Source organism: Myiozetetes cayanensis, unplaced genomic scaffold, assembly GCF_022539395.1.
Source record: "Myiozetetes cayanensis isolate MyiCay16 unplaced genomic scaffold, myiCay2020 scf2-11, whole genome shotgun sequence".
In the NCBI taxonomy this organism is placed as follows: Eukaryota; Metazoa; Chordata; class Aves; order Passeriformes; family Tyrannidae; genus Myiozetetes; species Myiozetetes cayanensis.
This window is the reverse complement of record NW_026087411.1, coordinates 12,526,193-12,531,407: the sequence shown is the minus strand read 5'-3', so window position 1 is coordinate 12,531,407 and position 5,215 is coordinate 12,526,193. Positions and strand designations below refer to the sequence as shown.

At 38.3% G+C, this 5,215-nt stretch overlaps 1 long non-coding RNA gene across 1 annotated transcript; it reads left to right on the top strand.

Annotated features, from left to right (window-relative positions):
• Window positions 1-561: 561 nt before the first annotated feature.
• LOC126640718 (uncharacterized) lies at window positions 562-4,499 on the top strand. The gene is made up of 3 exons (XR_007629121.1): window positions 562-633; window positions 3,137-3,194; window positions 4,425-4,499. It is a non-coding gene; the product is annotated as an uncharacterized LOC126640718 (long non-coding RNA).
• Window positions 4,500-5,215: the final 716 nt, after the last annotated feature.

Below are 5,215 nucleotides of genomic sequence, written 5' to 3'. Positions count from 1 at the left end.
GTAGGAGTTTGGTGGCAAATTGAAAGCAAGGCACAAGTGGCAATTACCAATGGCTGTATGTGGAGAGTAGAGTGACTATACTGGGAATGCGGGATTCAGCTACTTCCTTGGGAAATATGGGATCAGAAAGTTGGAAGATCTTTTCCTAGTCATGCCATTCCTCTTACTGTAGGCAAAATAAATATGCTAAGAACAATTAATAAGAAAACAATATTAATAGTAATTTATCTGCTGATACCTACGCTTTGTTCATTGGAACTATTTTTAACTGATTATTCACAAAAGGCATAGGTATTCTTGTTTAATGAAATTAATGGATTAAAGTAACTGGGAGTTGACCAACAGAGCTGTCAAAATTTGTCATTCTAAAACTTATAAGCCGGAATATTAAAAAAATGCAGACTAGTTAACAGATTCATCACTTTTGGATAGGTTACAAAACTCTTTGTTTGAGCTAGTTTAATTACTCTAAAACTTCTGCTTCTTTGGATGGTATTGTAAACCTTACTTGCATTGAGTGTATGTTAAAGAAAGATGGTGACAACTTCTGTATTTGTACAGAGAAGAAGAATATCTTCGCTTTCTCCAAGATCTCACTAATGATATTTTGATTACAAGTTGTTACCACGGAGAGTAAGTGCTTTGCCTTTCATATTTATTCCTTTGAGTAACAAAATTTTGACCATTTATTCAATCAGTGTGAAGAACTGGTGGTTTTAATGAGAGAAAAGTGTAACTTTGTATCAGTTTAATTTGATGAATATTTTTGTGACTGTACCTTATGGGAGTCATAAGTTAAACTGAGCAGCTGAACAGAAAATATTTCCAGCCAGCCTCACATTTCCCAGTGAATTCCACTAGAAACATGGAAGCATTATATTCTCTTCCCCTGTTTTAAAGCCCATTCCCTTGTACAGTAGGGTAATGGACATTATTGTTACAACAGTCTATTCCCAGTTCCCAGTCAGACCTGAGCTATCAAGCCATAGAGCAACAATTCCTCCCTAGCAAAGTTCATCATATCCAGATTCTGTCTTTAGAGTTCTTTCTCCGTCCTATAAAAGCAAAATAAATAAATCCAGTAATTGCTTTCTTTAGTATGTATATCCTACCAAGTTAATGATCCGTACATAAAGGCTAGAATGAAACACACCCTGTGCTGCTGGTGTTTTAGTGCTGCATCCTTTTCTGGTTTCATGTTGTGTCACATTTCTAATAGTAATCTATCACATTTCTAATATTTGGAGAGCTGGGATAAACCACAGGTCTGTTTATAGGCCTGCTGAAAGCAACAACATTGTGTGACCCTGTCCTATGCAATTTCCTGGCCTACATCTTAAATGGGAAAAACTCTTCCTTTGATAGAGGATTTAACCTCAATGTTTAAGATTTTGGTCTTTGTCACCTGCAGTGTTTTGATGCTAAAGAGGTGCTAACATCCTGCAATCAATCCAGCTCAGTCTTACAAGTCATTTCTCTTTTAATCTAGAGGATTTGAGTTAAAATCCCTATGCCCCTTTAAAAAAATAATAATTTAATGGCCACTGACCCAAGTCATTAGGTTTTTATTCCGAGCAATCAGTTGAAGGTAGGAGTTCCCCTCCTTCCTTCCAGGTATTACAGTTTTCAGACAAACATAAGGACCAAATTAGAAGTGAATTCTCTGGATACACTGGGAGGAACAGTAGCAGATTTGAAAAACACTAACTCAACACATTTTGAAAAGGTCACAGAGTGTCATGCCTGCCCATATGTACAGTCAAAAGAAAAGATAAGAGTGTGTGTGTGTGTTTCACACTAAGTCCAAATCAGAACACTGTGGGGCACCAAGGTGTGGGTGCTTAGGCCTATAGGGTGAAAGGTACACTCTCTTGACTTTAGATGGAAGTTGTTTAAATGCTATGTGCTCTTCCCTCAAAAATACATGAAAAATCATCCATACTTTTCTTGGGTCATCTCTAGTAGCAGCACTTAATGGTTCTGCAGAATAAAAGCGAGCAATTGATAGTATCCTTTCATTTAAAATCAGAAGTTGAAATTCTAGATATGTTTTGTGTCAAACAAGAAAAGACACAACTAGCGGTCTTAGCTAACCTACTGCTACAGGATTAATATGATAGACACATATTTTAAAGTCTCCATTTATTTAGGCGTGTTTTCTACAGCTAAAATCATAAACGCCCTCCCAATTCTGATAGGCAGAATGCAACTGAACCAGCTCTGTTGAGCCCTCCAGCTCACTGCAGATATTTTAACTTTTTTACAATTGTCTGAAAATGCAACAGCTGAGTTAGATCTAACTCAATTATGATTGTAGAACTCAGAGACCAAATTTCCCTGATCGGGTATGTCTTTATTTTTACTGAATCTCATCACCATAAGCACATCTTTTGTTTGCAGGGCTCCGAGCTATAAAAAAAATATTGAGAGTACTTTCTGAAGACATTTCTCTTTCCCTAGTACAATTAGTTAAGAAAATTGAAGTTCAACCTTCAGTGCTTCCCTCAGAAGGAGGAAGGAGACCTTCCCTGAAAAGAAGATCCAAGAACAAAGAGATCATGCAAATGACCTTCAGAGTCTAAAAAGTTTTGGCTAGAGGCAGTTCAAAAGCCCTCTTTAAGTAACACTGTATACTGGACAAAGGAACTTATAGAATTCATCCTATAAATGAATCTAGGAGGCTGATTGCAGTACTGCCCAGCACCCCAGTACTCCCAGCAGTTTGACCCAACTAACATGGTGAGACAGTACTTGACAATAACAAGAGAGACTTAGGCCCCACCAAAATACAGAGAACTGTTACCTTGTGATGGAGAGCACCAATACTCCTACACCTTTATTAAATGTGGAAGAAGAAATTGGAATTATATACGTGAAAGTCTGTCCCTAGCATAGTTCCTTCCAAACTGCATTCACTTGGAATGAGAATACCCAACAACCTTAAAATCCTTAATATTTTAATTACTTACAGGTACAGTAGGGATAAGGAGGGGATGGAGCAAAAGTGAAAGATCGCATTTTAAGCGATCTGAAAGACAGGATGTGTGGTTATTTTTCATTTTAAAAGTCATTTTAAAATCGCCTTTGAATAGTTGGATTTTTTTGCACTGATGTTCCTTTTTTTTTTTTTTTTAAGGGCATTAGAAGATGTGATTCAAATGCACATTAAAAGTAAGAGGCATAACCTTGATGAGGTGAGCAAAAAACATCTAGTATTAAATCTTCTGTCATCTCCAGTAGAAATGTTGTATATCAGTGCTAAACAACAATTTATGGCAGATCGACTAGTACACAATTTAATAAAAGGCAAGAAGAAACTCCCTCTACAAAAGCATCAGTAAAGGTGTTTTCCATGGAGCACTGGTAAAGAGAGATTTTTTTCCTGTACATTTTTGTGTATTACTCTAATAAGGTTTCTAAAAGACAGATAATTTAGTTAGCATGAAGAATGGGTTTCATTACACAAAACCTGTTCATAAAGAATGCTGGTTGCTACTCTTTTTTGCTGTGACTGACATTTTTTGGAGCAAGAGAGGCTTTTAGGCTGTGACTAGATCCAGTAAGAAGACCTTGTGTTTTAATAGCTTGCATTTAGGATTTTGGTCACCACTTAATACTCTAAGTCCAATATTAAGTCTCCCCATGTGGTGCCTGCGGAGAACTATACACCTCAAAATGCTTATCTGAACATCTCCCATGCTGAGAGGGAAGAGGCCTGTGGAGGGGCAATAGGAAAAGCTGGGCACAAATATACAGCCACAGTCTGTCTCTCTCCTCTGGCATCTTATCTAGGATGAGTGAAAGCACCTCGCCTGTTTTAATCCAGGGTTTAGAGCTCTCTCCTGAGAGCAGGGCTTATAACTGCTCTTTGAAAAATTGCAAGGAACACACCGTTTTAATTTTAAAAGTGATTCACAGAGACGGTGGCATTAGTGGTGTTGACATTATCTTTGCTGTTATCCCAGATTGGTTGAAGCATGTGCCCATGAAATGGGGTAAACAGCTTCCAGTACCTTCCCCCAACTGAGAAAACCAAAATCCAACACCCCTTCTGAGCAGATGACTCAGCTGGGCTTTTGGACTAATTCCTCTAGGTTAGATAGTAGGAGTGAAGTGGGAGACACTGGCACTGCAAACTGAGGTGGCACCACTCATTTAAAAGGCACTAGATTTTCCTCCTTCTCAATAGCTGGTAATATGAATTCCTTCTTCTTTAAAGTCTCTGTTTTAAAGGAAAGAAAATTAAATAAAAACACATTCCTAAGGGCCTGCAGCAGAACTGTGAGCTCCACAGAGAGTGTGAGAGTTCAGTCACAGCCTTACACTTGCATTGCTTACCAGCTGCTTGTTGAGGGGTCCCTGCCTGGTGCACAGGGCTTGGGTCATGGGGCTCTTTCATCCAATTCTTCTCTTATGTCCCACAGGGAGTGAGACTGCTAATTCCAGCCTTGAGAGGGATTTAATGCTCCAGTCCTCCTCTAGATCCTACTTTAAAGACCCCTATACAAGAAGGCATATCGAATCTGATGACCCAAAGGATTCATGGTCAAGGGCTTGGACATACACTCCAAAGTTTATATAACTTCAGCAGATTTAGATGGGAACCCTTCTGAGGAACTGGCATAGTGTGGCTTTTAAATGAGCTACCTTTGCCTATTTATTCCTGCAAATTTGTAAGCATTTAGTATTGTATTTTCTTCAACACCAGGCGTGTGGGAGTTACACGCATGATTTGCACATTGAATAAATAACAATCAGAGGAATTATAAAATAATTAGAATGCAGAATGTTATTTTGTCTTTCAAATTGCTACAATTAGGGGAGAGATGATGTTTTGGTAACTGTTTAGTTGCTGGACTGAATGACAGTCAGTAGATGAAAAAGTGTTTGAGGAATGACCTGAGCTGAAATTAGTGACATTTAAGTTGGTTTGTGGGAAAAAAATCATCATCAGCACCTCAGTTTGAGAGGATATGTAGTTTACATCTGACTAGAGGATGATGAGCATATTTGTAAGGTCAACGGTTGCCTTAGAGATAGAGCTGAGAAACCTTTAATAGAAAACTGAAGGTACATGGTTCCTTCCAGAAGGATGAGCTTGCAAACAGTAGCCAATTTCTCCTATGTCCTACTGCAACCTGTTTGATATCTAGGAATGCATTATTCTGAACCTGAGTAGAGCTTAAGCCTGGTGTATAAAAATACTGACTGAAGA